At 35.8% G+C, this 20152-nt stretch overlaps 1 protein-coding gene across 4 annotated transcripts in view; it reads left to right on the top strand.

The window, feature by feature from the left end:
* The window catches only part of LOC131686818 (unconventional myosin IC), a 118041-nt gene that overhangs the window by 59594 nt on the left and 38295 nt on the right, over positions 1 to 20152 (top strand). The window contains exon 1 of one of the 4 annotated variants that reach the window (XM_058970810.1): positions 14627 to 14921. The exons of the other annotated variants lie outside the window; for them this stretch is intronic. The gene's annotated coding sequence lies outside the window, so the exon portion shown is untranslated. Of the gene's footprint in view, positions 1 to 14626; positions 14922 to 20152 lie in introns of those variants that run through there. 4 annotated transcript variants of the gene reach the window in all.

Consider the following 20152-nt stretch of genomic DNA (forward strand, 5'->3'; position numbering starts at 1 on the left):
ATTTATTATTACTCTAAAAAAATACTAAAAAAATAAATATTTTAGACGAATAACAAGTTGAAGCGAACTGAAGCTTTATCTATGATCGATGAAGTTATATTGAAAAATAGTTTTTAGGGGTCATTCACAAAAAAACGGTTTTTAACTTCGTGTGTACTATAAATAGAGATTTTTGATCTTCAGTAAAGATGTTCGCAAAAACAAGCTCTTAAATGTTTCTGGAGACTTAGCCTTGTTTATCGTACTTTTAAAATAATTATAACACATATCTCACTTCAAGGGGGATTAATCACTGTTACTGTTTTCGCCTGAATACTTTTGCATACGTTTTCGCGAAAAAACGACTATATCTTGATTGAAAGGGTGTCAGGCCATCGTGCGGAAAGCCACTAGTTTGAAGGTCATTAGGTCGAATGGTCATTTGGCCAAATGTGTCATGTGGCTGAATGTGTTATTTGGCTAAATGGGTCATTTGGCCGAATGGGTCATTTGACCGAATGGGTCGTTTGGCTGAATGGGTCATTTGGCCGATTGGGTCATTTGGTCGAATGAGTCATTTGGCCGATTGGGTCATTTGGCCGATTGGGTCATTTGGCCGAATGGGTCATTTGGCCGAAAGGTCATTTGGACGAATGGGTCATTTGGACGAATGGGTCATTTGGACGAATGGGTCATTTGGACGAATGGGTCATTTGGACGAATGGGTCATTTGGACGAATGGGTCATTTGGACGAATGGGTCATTTGGACGAATGGGTCATTTGGACGAATGGGTCATTTGGACGAATGGGTCATTTGGACGAATGGGTCATTTGGACGAATGGGTCATTTGGACGAATGGGTCATTTGGACGAATGGGTCATTTGGACGAATGGGTCATTTGGACGAATGGGTCATTTGGACGAATGGGTCATTTGGACGAATGGGTCATTTGGACGAATGGGTCATTTGGACGAATGGGTCATTTGGACGAATGGGTCATTTGGACGAATGGGTCATTTGGACGAATGGGTCATTTGGACGAATGGGTCATTTGGACGAATGGGTCATTTGGACGAATGGGTCATTTGGACGAATGGGTCATTTGGACGAATGGGTCATTAGGACAAATGGGTCATTTGGACGAATGGGTCATTTGGACGAATGGGTCATTTGGCCGAATGGGTCATTTGGACGAATGGGTCATTTGGACGAATGGGTCATTTGGACGAATGGGTCATTTGGACGAATGGGTCATTTGGACGAATGGGTCATTTGGACGAATGGGTCATTTGGACGAATGGGTCATTTGGACGAATGGGTCATTTGGACGAATGGGTCATTTGTCCGAATGGGTCATTTGGCTGGATGGGCCATTTGGCCGAATGAGTCCTTTGGCCGAATGGGTCCTTTGGCCGAATGGGTCCTTTGGCCGAATGGGTCATTTGGCCGAATGGGTCCTTTGGCCGATTGGGTCATTTGGTCGAATGGTCATTAAACCGATTGGTCACTAGACCGAATAGGCAATACACCAAATGGTCATTTGACCTAAAGGTTATTTGGCCGAATGGGCTTTAGACCGAGATGGGTCATTACGCCGAAAAGGCAATACGCCAAATGGTCATTTGGCCGAATAGGCAATATCCCAAAGTACACAAAGCCGAATGGGCAATAGGCAAGATCATAACACAATGTCGAATGGACCTAAGGACACAAGGCCGAAAGAAGATAAAATGGAACCAAATAAAGTAGTTGAAACTGAACACAAAATTGAAATCAATGTTCAGTTTTGAATAACAAGTGATTTTTGTTTTTACATTTCTTATAAAAGAAATGTATAGAATTCGCTCAAACTTTCAAGATTTTTTCCGAGGCCCGGAGGGCCGAGTCTTATATACCAATCGACTCAGCTCGACGATTTGGGACAATGTCTGTGCGTGTGTGTCTGTGTGTGTGTGTATGTAACGGACAAATTCTCATTCGTGTTTCTCAGCAATGGCTGAACCGATCTTATCCAAACCAATTTTAAATGAAAGAACTAAAAAACAGTATGAACGCTATTAATTTGTTTTTGATTCTGATGTTTAGTTTCCAAGATATGAATGTTTGAATGCGTAAAAATGGCGTTCCTTGCAGTTTTTTTTGAATTATCTGCCGAAATTGACAATATAGATTAACAATTTATATATTTTTAGACAGCTTTAACGAATACCTTTCGAACAAGCTATAGATTGTTGAAATCGGACTATTATCAAAAGAGATATTTAACATTAAATGCGGACGAAAGATTTTTATCATTTCCCATTGCCAGAAATATGACCAAAAACATGTAATCTATTATTAACGCCAAAACGGCTTATTTTAGGTTAATAGTATCTTCGGAGAATTTAATGGAGGAAATATGCCCTTTCTTTTGGTATTGTGCTTTTGCTGATTAATCCCCCTATGAGTGAGATATTTTCACAAATTTTCTTGGAAGTGATTATATCGAAATGATGCCTTCAGCAAATTTGTAGCTCTTACTTTTGCGAATAACTTTACTGAAGACTTCAAATATCTATTTTGAACACTTTAAAAGTTATGGCTTGTTGTTTGTGGATTACTCTTTGTCGCCTATTTATTGTTCAATATAGAAATAATCCATTGAAATAAGCCAAACATTATTTCGACAAATCGAATTTTGTATTTCATTTTTCTATCTACAACCGCTAGAAATAATCACCGCACCGAACACTTCCAAGTTGTCTGGAAGGAACTTGATAACTTATCAGTGCAAAAATGTTCATTTGTGCGAACCTTCTGACTGCAATTTTTCTAACTAATGACCATCGGATCGATCTGAAACATATCGGAAAATGAAAAGCCAAATAAATAACTACAAGCAACGGCGTAGCCCAGAGAAGGTTTTGGGGTTTAACACCATACAACCCCCCCCCCCCCCCCACCACACCCAAAAAAAATATTGGATTGAAGTTGAAAATTTATTGATGCAGACTGATTTAATTCAATATTACAATAACAATTATCTGATCCGTTGATTGATAACCTGTTGTTGTAAACATCATGAGGACTTTTGATAAATTGTCGGAATGGGGTACTGATATGTACCTGATCTATTGGTCTTCATTTCACAGTTGTCTAATAGCATCAATATCAAATTCCTGCCTGAAAACATTCCAATAGAAAATTACAGAGTTCTGTAATCAATCATAGTCCTCAGATTTATTTTCAAATTGATCTCGTTTTTGTAGAAATGTACTGTAATAAGGGTCTTTATTTAATAGGAAGAGAAGTTAAAATTGATTCAATGTCTATGAAACATAGAACTGCTCACCAAAAAAATGCATAACTTTCAACATTTGCCAAAAATGTTTTTGCCTTTCTCATTCACTCTAAAATTCGTCAATCTAATCCCGACCCGGAGGGCCGAGTGTCATATGCCAATCGATTGAGTTCGTCGAGATCGGAAAATGTCTGTGTGTGTATGTATGTGTGTATGTGGAAAAAATGTGACCTCTGTTTCTCAGAGATGGCTGGACCGATTTGCACAAAGTTAGTCTCAAATGAAAGGTACAACCTTCCCATCGGCTGCTATTGAATTTTTTATTGAGTGGACTTCCGGTTCCGGAGTTACGAGTTGAAGAGTGCAACCACCCAGCAAATTTCCATATAAACTGAAATGAAAAATTTTCAAAATCAAATTTGTATTTTGACTTTTTTTGGACTTTGGTACATTTTTGTCTTTCTCATATAGAAAGGTTATGCAATCACTCTAAAAATCGTCAATCATACCGGTCCGGAGGGAGTATGCAGTGAGGGGTAGCTACTTTAAAATTAAAACTAGTTTAAAATTTCTTAACAAGTTGAAAATTTTCGGCAGGATCTGGAGCTCCCGGACCTTTCTCCATGATCCGCCCCTGGTTTCAAGCGACGTTTCAGTATCACATAGTATCTCAAGATCGTGGCTGTCGATCCATTGTATGTATGTGCAAATCGTACTGAACATGTAATATTCATTTCCACCATTGTATTGAACATAACCAGCCATGGAATCGTAGTCTGGACAAATGAGACAAGCACAATTGCACCACTAGGTGGATTAAGACAGGTTTTTTGGGAATGCGTCGAGTTGAGACGAAAACGTAATATGATTAATAACGAGGATAACACTTTCCGAATGTAGAGAGAAATTTATGAAAAATAACGATTTCCATTCGATTCTAGCAGGTTCTGATCGATTTTGATGAGCATTTGATTTTTGTTGTATGACCAATTATATGTATAGGTCAAATGTTTAAAATCAGTAATTTAAGGTCAAGATAGAATCATTTTGAAACCGCCAACTTCGGAGGTTTAGTATCTTCGATGAGTTTTACAAACGTTAAACAGCGCATCATTTGATAAAATAATTTTGACGGTATATCGTACAAGAAGTATTTATGGTGATTTTTCTCAGGTTAATATTCATGACTACAATAAAGTCTCAACAAATTCGCTAAAGACACGAACTCTGTTACTATTTTCTGAAAAATTAATTCTGCATAATTTAAAAACTTCAAAAAATTACGGTTTCGGAATTATGCCGTTTGGACAGTATGATCGATTTTCACCAAACCGAATTTCTGGCTACGCCGCTGATTTTAAGTAAGTAGAAACAAAGTCGTTCTACACTCGTTCAAAAGAAACTTCTTCGAATGCTGAATATCTATTATAACACATTGAAACCCCGATTTTATCAGCAAAATATGAACATATGTTTGATGGGCTCTAGCAGACGAACAAGACTGAATTCGAGTAAATCCTTTCTTGAGCATGTTTTCCTTATCATGAAGATGGAAATATGCAAAAATAAAAAGTTCATCATAATCAGAAATAGTTATCAGACTACATCAAGGGACGGGAAGAATATTTTAACAGCTTCAGTTTATTATAAAGAAAAAAAAATTGCCCGATTTAGTCAATGTCCCCATTTTGTCAGCCTAAAATACACCATGAGACTGATAAAAATGGGTCTTTATTGTATGTATTATTCACTGTGTTTCACATTAATAGGTACATTTCATTTTTGGGGATTTTTATTGTATCGAACTACAACAATTTTTAGGTAATTTTCAAGGGGTTTTTTATAGACTTCTTCCAAAATTTGGCGAACCTATTCCAATTCGTATACCAATTAATTGGTATACTTAAGGGTTAATATGTTGCAGATAGAGAAAATACTGAAATTTTCAGCTTTTTTCTTATACAATATTACGAAAGATTATTAAACAATTTTTCTTAATAAGTTTGTGAAAATTATAAACTATTTGAAATTTTTTAATAGTATAATCATATATATTTGTATTTGGTATAATTTTTTTTATTTAACCGTGATTTTTTAATAAATAGTGACCATCGCTTCACAACGTAGTCTATTTTTCATGGCTTGCGGTGAGCACGATCTCTCGAATTGCTGAACTGAAAATTATGGAATAGAAATTAATTTTTAGTATTCTTTACTTTACTCGCCGCGCAGATAGCTCTGAATTAGACCCGCTGGTGCCCTAAGACGATTTCGCTAGATTTTCAGTACACTGTGCACACAGTGCATTAACGCAAGTGACGGAAGGTTATCGAAAAGTTTCGTGAAAATGAAAATTCCAGTAATGATGATGATTTTCCCAAACGGTTCGTTTTCGAGAGGTTTTTATTTGTTCTTTGGCATTAGGATTAGCGATAATAATTCAAATCAAGGATACTACTGGGAAGTCACCTTTAGAAAAAGTCGATGTCGAAGTAAAATTTGGAACTATGCACGCATGCACTTCAGAGATAGCGTGAAATCCGGAGCTGCGATTTCATTTCAACCCTTTTTTGTGAAAATGGCGATACTTACAAATGTAAACATAAGGCTTTTTTCATACATGCGAATGAGGGCTTTGAAACGCAACAAATTAACCTAAAAATTTTGATTCTACGATATTGCTTTCTTAAACTACAGCAAAAAATACAACGGGCGAAACTGTATTTTTGTTTGTTTATTTAAAGTTTCGCCCTCCACGCTCCATGCAAACAAACAGGGCGATACTTTTTTTGCTAGCAGTTTAGAAGCGAAACTGTCATTTTCGTATTTTTTAGGATTATCAAGCTGATATCAGCTGTAAGTAGTAACAATGATCGCTATTGAAAAAAACCCGGACGAAATCGGTGGTGTAGAACTGTAGTTATTGTAAAAAAAAACGTAAGAACGATACTTCAATGCTGATAGGTGGGACCGAAAAAGTAAACAATCGCCAAAGGGTAAAGTATTAACTTCAAATCGATTAAAAAAAAATGCGATTTTTTTGGCTCAGTACAATATATAACCCCTTTAGGAAAATTCAGTTTTCCCACCACAATTTAGATATTTTATTAACAGAGCATTAACAATAATTCGTAGCTATGTCTATTTTATGGGCCATTTTTTCGCTTCCCATTGATTTGATTTGAGATTTCTAGCACTGATGTTGTCCTATGCTGATTTGAGCGATTCTCTGAGTCCTGCCACTTTCCCATGTAGTATGTGTTATCAAAAACATCGCGAAGCATCAAGTTCTAAATGTTCTCAAACGATATAATATCCGAAGAGAGTGATAAGAGTTATAAGAAATGTCTCATCACACTGTTAGGTGGATTAAAAGCGTTTTTTTTTAGATTTTACAACTAAGTGTTTAGTAATCATTTTTGCTGCATATTTACATGGAACAAATAGTTTGTTCACCATTAATCTATAATTATGTTTGGGCTTGTCGCAAATTTATTACTTTATTATTCTTTAAAAAATTGTGGTGCGGACTTAATTATTAATGGAATAAGTAAAGTTGTCACCTAATGTGGCTTAAACGCATCTTTAACCTTTCCTTTTCCGCTAGCCATATAAATATCTTGACCTGGGAGTTATTTCAAATCCACCTTGACGTTTCGTCAATTTGAAACAGGTTCAATAGAGTGACAAGAAAAATTATAAACCCCAACATACCACCCCTAAGTGGATTCCTTGTCTGTTTCAAATTTGAGCCAAATCGGACAAGTTTAGCTACCGGACCAACGTACTTGAAGTTCTTATGGAACTTTTTAACAATTTACATAGATGAAAACCCAATAAACTCGCATTTTTACCGCTAGGTGGCAGTGTATACATCGGTTTATCACTGCAAGCGAAAATAGGAAAAGTATGAAAAGCTTGCTTTTTTCTCAGTATTTTTATGATTTGGACAAGATAGTTGAACGAATTGTAATGCATTATACTCAAAAGAGTGTTCAAATAATGTTACGGTAAAATTGCACAACTCATGTCTGGTGATGCCATAAGGCATCACATGCGGAGAATGGGTTAATGATCAACTAGCTTATATCCCAATAAGCGAGAGACGAAGTTTAACATTCAGTACAATACACTCCCTTACACGAAGGAACTATCTAAAGCAGAAAAACCACCGATTAATTTACGATTTGTTTTTTTAGTTTTCATCACTCTACCAACGACCGGTCATGCATATTGCAGAAAATCTCCCGCTTGGCCATTCTCATGGTCCTCAAGACAGCATATCAGCTGAAAGCGACTTGCTGAGGGATCAGCATCGCAATCGTTGTGAGCTCGCCTATTTTAAAAAGTAGACAACCGGGAGTTCATTTGCCTCAGCGCATCAACGCTGATTTAGTAATCATGTTTCAGCCCAGCTATGTTTCATTCAATGTCAATTATGTGACTGTTGCGTGGAACTCATGTAACATAATTAACCTGATTCTATTAGTTTACAAAACTAAACTGCGAAAATTCCTATTTGGTCGTTTTGCTAGGTTCCTATCGTACAATGCTTTACGGCATAGAGAGTAGAAGAATTTATGGCCTTTGTGTTTAATACCTAGCTACTCAACCATGTCTTTCACACTGGAACTGTACCGACTAAAAGTAAATCATTGTCGGCTGTCTCTACACTATGAGCAACTGACTGCTGATGTACAAATTTGAAGTTCATTCGACAGATAACCAGTTGTTTGTGCTATATTAGATCATAAATAATTGTGGCGATTGGCTCAAACAAAAATGTAATTTTGAAAGACGAACAAGGGTAAGGAGTGAATTAGCTTCATTAAATTTTGTAGAAACAAAACAAATCAAATAGGACACCAATGCCGTTTTTGCTTGTCCCCGAATCTGAGTTCCAACTCTAGTCGATGTCAGTTCGCACATTTTGACGGCAGTTGGGGCTAGATAGAACTTAGGATAGACCCTGGAATAGGACTTGGGATACGAAAAAAAATTAAAAATATTCAAGCAGAATAAAAGGTTATGTGAGACAACAGATCCCATGAGCAGGAAATAAGAAAATGAAAATATCTATCTGTGAGTTCCGTCACAGAATAAAAACTGACTCAGTTTCATGACTCAGCCTCATGAACTGACTCAGCCTCATGAAAAAAAATACACAATTCCATCATTTGATCAATCGTCCAAGTTTTATTTGTTCAGTTTTTTAATGCAGATTCAAATCCAATAATATCAGAAACAGGATGGACAACGGCCTTCAAAATATAACACAAATCACGCCGTGCACCATGTAAACAATATGTGTACGTATTTATGGAAACAAACAAAACCAGTGATCCAATGAATTGAATGGAAGTGAACTATGCTCAACAACAAAACAAGCAATGTAGAGGAGACCGGGGCTAGCTGACGATGTTTTCAGTTTTCATTTTTACCGCTTTGATTTAGGTAGATCCTAACTAATACCGCTATCGATGGCAGTGCACCGGTGTACAGTGGCCGGAGACCGGACAAAACCTATGTTTCAAATATTGATGATTTTTATTTTTCCTAAGTTTCTTATGTATTGAATGACATATTCTCCAAATTTTGTGACAACCTAATGAGAACTAGATTTTTACTAGCAATTTAAACATCGCTGTGTCAGACAATTCTAATGAAATTTACTTTAGAAATCACACTACTACCTTCACTACAAAAACGTGTTGTTCTTTCAATTTTAATCCGATTTGAGCACAACTAGTTTCATTTTAAAGGGCATTCAAAGAACTTTGTTGATTATTTCAACATGTTCGCCAAATTTGATGCGAACTATGTAATATTATTACAAATATATCTTAAGTGGGCTGATAGCAATTTCTTTTCTCACAAATGTATTCCGTACATTCAGGTGAAACAGTTCGGAACGGTCACTTATTATACTTTCTATGGGATATCATCTCTACTTTTCGAATTTTAAAGTCTCGTTTTGCCCCTTTTTGCCCGGAGTGGTTTAAAATCGACATTTTTAATTGTTTGCTGACATGGAGGAGCATGGTGATTAGTGGAAAATAACAACTGAATAAAACGTAAACAAACACTTTTTGTAGAGATTGAAAGTAGTTTTATCCAATTATTATGTTGTTATATCTAGTTTCAGCTATATCTAATAAGTAAAAAAAAGATTGATCATAAAAATGATATTACGCTTATAAGAAAGGTACGATAACACTGTATGGGAAAATTTATCTTATCTTTTATACCTTTTGACATTAAAAAAGAGCTCAGCACCCCAAAATTACCTTAACATGTAATTTTTAGCCATATTGGGCAACATTTTTGGTTTTATCCTACTTTTGTTCGTAGACCTACCACTGTGCGGTGTAGTGGAGTGCACTGGTTTTGCGCTTTGTAGCAGAAGTGTCAATGGAACATACCAAGTTTTCTGCACTTCTGCTAGACAGTGTAAAAAAAGTGCAAACCAGAAAAAAGCAGCCGATTCTAATGCCGTTTTCGATAGCAGTGCACCGGTGTAGTGTTATTCTCGAGAACAAGCAAAGAAACGATAAAGAAGACTTTTGTCTTCTTTTTCATATCTTTGGTTATTCTCGAGAATAAGTAATGTATTGCCATTGGAAAAGTTATTTATACCCAGCATCTGGGAAAAGAGCGTTATTATCGCACAAGTTTGGTCAACACTTATCTATTTCTCCCCATTCCCTCTATCAGGTGGAATCCAGAATTATAAAGTTCGGCTAAAACCCAAAACTTTCCAAGCATTCAAATTCTTCTGAATGTATTCTACAACTAAACCCATAACTAGTTTTTTGCAAATAAAATAAGGGAGTGGAAAACGTTATTCCAAACCACTAGGCCTTGTGCGCAAATAACTCAGATATAACTCCGGTAAAATCTTAACCTTTCATAAAGCCCAGAGTTTGGCGCTATTAATGGATGTTATATTATTAGAAACATGGATTTTTTTTACTTAGTTTAGAATATATTTACATTTATTTCGTAATAAAATACTGCTTTGAAAATATACTTGGTACCGCCGTTAGAAAACGTCAGTCTTCGTAATGTTTGATGAATTTCCAGCGAGATTGGTGGAAATAGAAAGACAAATCGAGCTGGATCGGAAATTCAGAAAGAAGTTAAGGTGAGTTACTGGTTATTACCTGATTAACCCCTGGATTCTGAGGATAAGTTGAAAAATGAGACCATTACAGACGTTCATTTATTCATTTAATTTTTTTCTTTGTAATTTTTACCACTCATAAACCAATTTTTCGGATTAAAAATAGTTGTTTTTACAAATTTGCATCACCAATTTATACGGTTTAGAGTATTTTTTTCAAAATCGAGCTAATTTTATTATCCAAAAGGAAATCGCCGTATTTTTTTCAAAAAAACTCTTCACCAATCTGACACTTTTCACTGTATCTCACTGTATAACGCCAGACTCCTAACAAGTAGATTTCATAAGATTGGAACACTTCTCACTTCATACTTCTGCGTTATGAACGAAACGAAAAGGTGGCAATATAGTTGCTACTGCTTTATAAAGGGTTAAATAACTTTTTTGGGTGATTTCTGATCGAATTTAGTTGTTAACAAAGTCGTAGGCAACTAAATTATCGATCAGAATCTCACCTTTAGTGTTGTTCAAATGTCTTAAGTGCCATCTAGGGGCAGGCATGTGAACAAGTTCAATTAAAACCGATTTTTTGCGAAGAAAAAATTGAAAAAAAGGTTACTCTGGACCCCCAACTTATTTGAATATTTGTTCCTTCATCAACTGTTACATTTATTTCCTATGCTTGAAAACTTGTAAAAATACCGAAAAATCAGTTCACAAAAGATTCGACCATAGTTCGTTCGTGTTTGACTATCGCTCATATCATGTAAATTCCAGCCGCAATTCTTGAACCTATATTTATGCAATCAGTTGACGCTAAGTGTTTGAAGGCAACGGGGAGATCATCTATTCAGGAGACTGTATATTAGGGTGCCAAGAGCATGTATGGGCACTATGTGAATGGCTGGCGTCCCAAAGGGGCTAACCCATCTTGCATTTTTTACAGAAAAACTTCCGCATATCCAAATTAAGACTGTTTTTATTGTTAAAATACACGATTTTGTTAATAGTTCATTGACCCATATTGCCTAGAAAAAAACAAGATCATTACATGGACGAATTGAATTTTCAATTCACGAGCATTTCCATAGTTCGAGGAGGTAGTCCCGGAGGTATCTAGGTGTAGCGTTCAAAAGGGGCTATCCCACAATTCACACGTCCTTTCCTTATCTTTCGTTTTAGAGTTATGGTGTCTTTGGTAAAATTGTTGCATGGCATCTAGCGCTTTATTTGATCATTTCATATTAGGTAGATGGTGTACACGACACAGTTGTATATCAGGTAGTTATAAGTATATCTTCTGAAGATACTATCTTTGTAGGTCATGCAAGTTTTGAAATATGGCACATTTTTGAAAACATAATCTGTAAGTAAAATTTTCAACCAAAACATGTTCTATCTCGAAACACACAGGGCATACAAAGTTCGCATCTTAAAATGATATAATAAAATGAGAGGGCCTACACTGACGTGATCCGCATACGCACATAAATAAACTCATGAAAAAAGCCACCTAAAAAGGATCCGACTTTCAGTTTAAAATCATACACATTGAACTCGCATGGGCCATATCTCATCTTCTTTCGGACCCAAGCAAATCCGCTAACTATTCTAAAGATTTCTAAAGAACTGGCGCAGAAATATTAACCCTTAGCAGATATCACGTTAGTTTGCTCAGATAAACTCCGGATTGTTATTACGTTACTAGCGACAAACCTTTATTGAAGAACTACCGCCCGCGTCTATATGCAAGCTAACAAAGTTGAGATCGACGGCGTAGCAGCCAATTCGAGTTTGTCTTGCTTCGCTCCGGTGAGCAAAAATTTAAAATGGCAATCACACTGCACGGGACAAAATGGCGTGTTCTTTCAAACTCGTGTCGGATAACTTGTGCCCCGCTAACAATCAGCATTCGAGGAATCTGGACCGTCCTCTCAGATTAGGGAAATACTAAGAAGTGTTACTCCACTCACCACCATAAATCCACATGCTCTCTTGGCCCAGGAATGTGACTGGTGATCTCCATGTGAGGGCATCTGTTACTGCTCCCAAAAACTATAGGCCGATGAGATTCTTCGTGAAGGTCGAATCTAGAAGGTGGAGTGATTTACTACCCATGTCCACATGTCTGCGCCACTTGTGTTCCAATGAACTGAGTAAACGAACGATAACTTTTGTAATAATTATCCCAATATTTTTTTTTAAATTTGAAGACTGCAGTTGAAATGTTTGTGTCTTGCCACACATACACGTTTGTTTTTTTTACCAAATGTAGACTTATCCAGCTGCGTTGGTATTGTGCCGTTTTGACGTTTGAATTGGGAGGAAAACAAATACATTTCTCGATTCCTTTTTTACAAAGCCATAAACAACAATGAGACTCTCATTGTTTACTTTCTCTCCTGTTTATAATTCGGTCGTTTTAACATTTACCCTTCAACTCTTTGCATAATATGCTAGTCAAAACCGCCCTTATTCAATCTGTATTACAAAATTTGCTATAGTGACGCCGTAAAAATCGAAGGAGAAAGTTAGTCTTCTGACACCTTTGGTGGGAACTCAGTTCTACGCTAGATGTTTAAATTGACTTTTTTCCAGTTCGTGTTTCGAACAATACCTGGAGCTCTAGATCCATTACTAATCATTATTACTTATTTTATGATTTTTCCTCACATACCGCGCCAACTAGTCCCAGGCTTCTCTAATTATACCGAAATATATTCCGTACACAAGTCCTTCAATACGTTTCCAACACAAAACATGTTTTCGGTATTTGCGATTCGTATTAATGTGATTTTCATTAAACTCTACGTATTAAGATGGATTTCATTAAACATGACAACTTGAAGACAGGATACTGTCAATCGGGAAAATCAGCGTACTATTACTCGGCAAAGTGAGTTTCACTCACCATATTTACCATCATTACCATGCACACCAGATGGCGCGAGTGAACGGAGAACGTGTTTATTTTGTGGGTAAATGATCATCCGACTGGATGTTTCGGTAAATTGAAACCATACGACAAGCTGGTAACGATTTCCCGTTTGTTGATTTCGCTGGTGGGAGCTGGTCTGCTAGTACGAATTACTGTGTCGTGTTGTTTTTTTTCAAAGTTATTTAATATTTACGGAAATTACGCGATGCTTCGTTGAAAAATAAAGAGCATGGCCATTGCACATGGGCTTGTCAATCTGCCGAAAACTGCTAGTCTTCAGGAAGCTGTTTACTTGCATTTTTTACAGAAGAATTTTGGCAGATATCTACATCCAGACGTTTCATGAATCTATTTGATAATTAATAAAAGTTTCTTTTCCAAACTTCGAACATGTTTTAGTCAGCTTGAAAATAATATGTATTCGACGATAGTTGGACGAACACATCGCCGTATAAAAAGATAGGGCAAAAATATAGTGATTGCACATCTTGATGGAAATTACACAATTTGTTCTTCGTAGAAATTTAATCGATTTGCTGTGAAATTGCTTCAATTCCTAACACTAACTGCGCGCTAGTAGCGTTCGAGGAGTATCCGGATTCACTTTTCGCTTCAGATCTCATTTTGGATACGGCTACGTCACTTCTTTTTTAGAGTGGCACATTTTTACAAATATTAATAGTTCGAGGTTCTGGTGATTGAATTCAAGGACTGTTTGAGATACCGAATTCTTCGTAATTCTGCATTGCTTCATGATGACTGTTGGGCGATTTATTTTATTCCTAAATATTCAATATATTATAAAACGTACTTAAAATTGATAATTTGAATTAAATTCTGCCTCCCTCAGCAAAACGTCTAGATACAGCACTGCGTCGAGGTATTGTTAAAAAAATAACGGTCCCACCACCAGTAGATTCATCCTTGTGAGTATATAACACATCCTGATTACATATCTTTTGGAGGGCACATAACCAACAATTTCACTTAGATGTATAAGTAAAGCAAGACATTTTCAGTACCGATCGAAGGTATCCAAAACGCAAACAAAACCCCTTCCGCCGAGATCAAAACAAATAGTCGATATAGACAATAAGCGTATGTGTTGTTGTCCTACGCTGACACTTATCGGATCCCACCACAAGTGTATCAATATTTGTCACCATCCGATAATATTGGTCGGTTGCAACTCTCTGATAACAATGATAACGGTCCCCGGGCAGTAAAGATGGTACCTATATAGTGTACGCAACAGATAAGTGGAACGGCCGCAACCCTTCTCCTATCAGCTGATAAGTACATACCTACCTAGCTACCTACCTGGCGTGGCGCTGGTTGATAGCAGCTGCCGAAAAGTTGGGCTCTGCTGGGCATCTACTTATTGGCAAAAAGTGCATGAAACAGTCGCACAATCGCTGCCGATCAAGAATCACCACCAAACTGTTTTTTTTTGGTCACGGTTTCAACGTCAGTTCGGACTGAGGTGGATCCCAAGTTGGGAATCAGTGCCATTTGGATATCGCGCTCGAAAGTAATCTTTTATCGACGGGATTCTTCAATCGGTAGTTTTGAGTGACGGCAGGAAATAAATAGTGCGAGGTGAGTGATAAATGGTTTTCGTTTTTGGGAAGTTTGCTAAAATTGCCTTGGATGACAAGTGTTTTTGATGATGTGGCTTTTCAAGGAGTTCAGGAAAATTGCTGATATATCGTTGAAAGTATCCTATCGCAACGTCGATATGAGTCATCCAGGAGTTCCCATAGAGAATACAAATTGTTCGAATGTAAATTACTTACGACTCAACTATTCAATTACACTCAGTTGTTATTAGCGATTTATGCAAATTTTGCGACCGGTCCAGATGATGGCATCCACATTGGATACACTGTCATATTTTGTTGTACGGTGACGCAGATTCATTGAAAAAAGAAAGAAATTTTTTTCTTTTCTACATATGGAAGCGAGTCGATGAATCATCAAACTTGGTGTGCGGTGAGCGCAGCCGCTTGAATACTCATCTAAAGTGTCATTTCAGGTAAATCTCAAACGAAATGAGATGCGCTTGTTCGGTTATTTTATGTGATGATTGACCTCAGGCTGAATCAAGCACCAACCAATCATGGACTCCCCAAACCAATGTCAATAGTCATACCAGTTGATGGAAGTCGGCGTCATCGAGTGATAACTGCACGTATTAGGGTGGTAGTTAATTTTGAGGAGTTGGAATGGTGTCCATCGGTCATATAATTAAAGTACAAATATAAATTTGCAATATTTGAATGAAATTAGAACATGTTGAAACATGCCATTAATCAATTGAAGTTTTATGTAGGAAATACATGTATTTAGCTGTTTTTTTTTTAATTTCACTAATTTTAACTTTTTTCATAATACTTCGAAAATTTTGAAACTTTGTAAAGTTCAAGCACACGATGCACAGTGGTCCCCCCATAGGCCAATAACACAAAAAAAAATATTTCGGCAAAGGCGTATTTTTATCTTGCGTTTACATCGTTCTGGATGTATATTTTATAGTTTCATGATGAATTTTGTTAAAAATAAACTGATTTTCTTAGTACATAGAAGAATTCATAGGGTGGTTCATTATTTACCGATAATGTAAATAATATCGATAATCGATTGCTCGCCAGAAAAATGTTTTTTTCGATCTGTAATTTTTAATATTCATATTTTTTTCAGACAACACTACTATTAGCTGTGTATTGAATGATAAAATTCAGTTTTTGGAGTATAAGGAGAGCAGAAAAATTTGTGTATGTAATAGAAAATTTAACCTAGTTTTCAATATGACTTTAACTAATTTTGTCCCTCGATATCCTTCCCGAACTTCTTTTCAAAATGGTCGTTAGGCTGTCCAGTTTCACTTAAAGTAGGATTCAGCTGCGCATCTATGCGCCCAGACTGCCTAGAGAATCTAAGATGTTGTATATGTTTAATGGGATAATGCATGACAAAAAACTTTATATCACATTGGTAAATTATATTACATTAATAATTACTACTGATCTCGAAATTATATAGCTAAATTATTATTTTCCCAAAATTTCTTATCAATCTAATCATCAGAACTTAGAGTTATATTAATTTATTTGACACTTCTGTTTGAAACACATGTCGCTACGAAATATTAAATGTGCGAGGCAAATGTCTCACTCCACTTCGTATTACAACTACGTTCTCAAGTGCGTTGAAAAAGCCCAATGTGATTAATATTTACGAATAAACTTGAAATCATAAACTTTTTCTCGTTTCTCTATTTTAAAATAGCTGGTACGCTAACGGTGGATTTTTTAATTATGGGATAATTTTTATTGTAGGAAAACACATTTTTTATTCACGAAAATCATAATTTTAAAGGAAAAATACACGATTCATTTAAAATTCTTTCGTTAACTTGCTTTAATAATTACGAATAACATTTGTAGATTGGTCTGTGAGTTGGTTCACGAGATATCATTCTCACCGAAAACGATATCATAATATTTGCGTTCAGGTGCAAAAGCTACAATTTAGAGAACTTCCAATGAATAACTATTAATTTTTTTACCAGTGCAGCATAACTTGTACTATTCGATTTAAAAAAACATTCTGGAACAAAAAAAAATTAATGTAATAAGAAAGGCCGTATCACACTGTTAGGTGGATATAATCTATTTTTATTGCAAAATTTGAATTCAGCGAATTTACGATAGAAATGCAGTTTTGTTTCAAAATTTGCATTGAATAGATTTATGATCGCCTCCCTTAAGGAATGGAACCACTGTGCGATGCAAGGGTTTAAAAAATTTGTTTTGAAGCTTGTACCCTGTAAACACTACCAATTTAAAAAAAAATCGAACATCGTGAACAAAGTAATAAAGTTTCAAATACAAGATTTGAAAAAAATGCATTTCCCAAGTTAAACTTACCACAATAGATATAAATACTGGTCGCAGTGGTTCGTCTCCAACGAAAAAATCGATTTTTAGCACGTTTTAACATGATCCAATTACACTCAACTTTTGCACAAAATTTTTATTTATACCTAGATTCATGTTAGAACCGGCGATCGAACAAATTCCATCATCGCAAAAATAACTTCCAGCTTAGTACGTCTGTATAGGGAAAAGTCGTCACGGTTGGGAACCATTTTAATTTTCGTTTATAGCTTTTATGTATGAAAGAATTCGAATAATGATTGGACCTTGTTTGCAAATTGATTACGCGAAAAACATTTAATTTTGCTTTCAAAAGTAATAAAAAATGTTGGGCCTCACAACCAAGGTTAGACCACCACTGAAAATCGGCGAAATATGTAATGAAGTGATTGAACATTTACTAAAAGAAAATTATAAATCATTCACAACTCTCCGTTGAAATCAAGAATGCTCTTTGCAGTCCCGTTACACGATTCAAACTATTTCAAAAGGACGCATTTATCAGTTTGCATACACCAGTTTGTTTTATTTAATATAACTAGCATTGTTTGTCGGAACCTGACTGTTAACTATCCGGCGGGATGTCAGATAATACGTGTCCGAACAAATAAGTTACGCGTTATAGTGCATGACCACGACCAGACTAACCTGATTGCTTGCTGCGAGCGTGATACTATAGCGGTTACGTACCTGCAAAGCCAGTGGAGATTGACGGCGTGGTGTTCGGACCAGGTCTGACATGTGAAAATCCGTTAAAGTATGGGTTTGGTTGCATCAAGAACCCATCACTTGAACAAGCTATTGAAGATATTGGATTGAAAGCAATTGCATATGGCCAGAATAGTGAGCAGTAAGATGACTTAAGGGTCATTTATATAACACGTGCAAAAAGCTTCGTTATCGTTATTTATCTCAAAGTGTTAGCCTACTTTGATGCCGGTAGTGTGCTGAAGGACCGCTACAAATGTGACTTTGATGTATCAACACCAAATCAATTGTTAGTGGACTCCTTACAGACGAATAGCACGTAGGTCTATTTGGTAATTAAACTGACAAATAACTAGCGGTCCACGTTTACCAGTGAAGTTACTTTGATCGTGGTTCCAGGATCGATGTTTAACGTATGCGAAATAAAATTTGGATAAAATTCAAAATGGCAATTTTTTGTAGAAAAAAACCTTTTTTAAATGTTCTCTCAATATGAAAACATCTGCCAGCTTATTAACTTAACGTAGAAAAAAATTGAGCTCATTCGAAAAGCTTTACGAAAGTGTGTAGAAACTTTTTGCAAAGCAGTCGAAAAAGTTGATGTTGGCATTTTCTTGATTTCTTTCTTATTTTATCAGATGTTTGATAGTTTTAGGTCGAAAATTATTGGTATATACTCTCAAATTAGCCCAGAAATCCTCAATTGGACGCAGTTGTTGTACATTTGGAGTGTTATCAGTTTTTTGTAAAAAAGGTATCCCATAATCCTTCTTTGCGTCCTATGTTTTTTTTGCATAATAGCTAGGTGCCAGATTAGGCGTTCGCTGCCGTTTTGTTTACATGCTATCTCCTAGCGGATCGACACTAAATGTTTAAAAATATATGCTTAGAGTATGACGTTTAGTGTGGTACCGTAAAATGGGGTGACTTTGACAATCGGGGTGACTTTGATCACTCGAAACAGTTTTCGTAGATTGCTTATTTAGCCAAAATAGTTCGCCGAATCAGTTAAATTTGGAATGAATTTTACTCTAAACCTATAAAACACTGATTTGCTATACTTTTTGAGCATATTGTTCGATTTTTTGGTACAAAAACTACAAAAAAACTGAAATTTTACTTTACCTTATTCTTACGAAGCTTCGTAAAGTGTATATTTTTTATAAAACGAATTTATCTTAGTTTTTAGCAAGAATAATCAATTCCAAGCGAATTTTTCTTTTTCTTTAGAGCCGAATGTGCCAAATTGATTTTGAAGAGTTGGTTTATTTTAAAAACAAATTATTTCAAAGTATTTGAAGCTTAAATTCGCAATATTTGTTATATTCAATACTTCAACGTGTTAAAATGGATGAAACTCTTTGTATATTGATAAACCATTGAAATAAACAAATTTATCAGTTAAAAAAGTGTACAGACTCCTTTATTCTAGTTGGACTCGAATCATACGAATTTTGGACACTTAAATTTTACAGTATATTGAAATATATTGTTCAATATCAATTAATAGCTATTTAACTATGATTATCTTTTCAGAATTAGTTTAAACGAACATTTGAACGAAAAACATTAGCATCAAGAATTTAATGTGGGTGAACATGCAGGTTATCAAAGTCACCCCGGAGTACGAAAACGGACTTCAAATCTAAATTATTCTTGAAAAAATAGTGGTAAGCTGACAATTTGAGGTAAAGCCATCCAATCTTGTTCTTCATACATCAGTACATGGTTTAAAAATATTAAACTTGAAATGTGGTGTGTTTTTTAAAAAATATGTGATGATTACTTCGAAAAGTGATCAATGTCACCCTGGTTTACGGTACCTTGCGCAGAGTTACATTTTTTAATGCTGGAAGGGTTGTCCAAATTTTATTCCGCATACGTTAGCATTAAAATCACCGATTACTAAGAATATCGACAATTTTTTTGTAAGTTTTTGTAACTTACCTTTCAAGAAATTGGTTTGTTCGCTAGTGCATTGAAAAGGCAGATACTCTACAGCTATGAAAATGATACCAAGATCAGTTTCAACCTCAACACCCAAACTATCGATCACCTTGGTGTCAAAAGAGGGTAAAACGCGATGCTAGATTCTGCGATTACTTACTATTGCGATTCCTCCGTTGAATCCAACGATTCGATCAAATTGATGAATGACAAAATTAGGGTTACTCTTCAATTTAA

Source organism: Topomyia yanbarensis, chromosome 3, assembly GCF_030247195.1.
Source record: "Topomyia yanbarensis strain Yona2022 chromosome 3, ASM3024719v1, whole genome shotgun sequence".
Taxonomy (NCBI): Eukaryota; Metazoa; Arthropoda; class Insecta; order Diptera; family Culicidae; genus Topomyia; species Topomyia yanbarensis.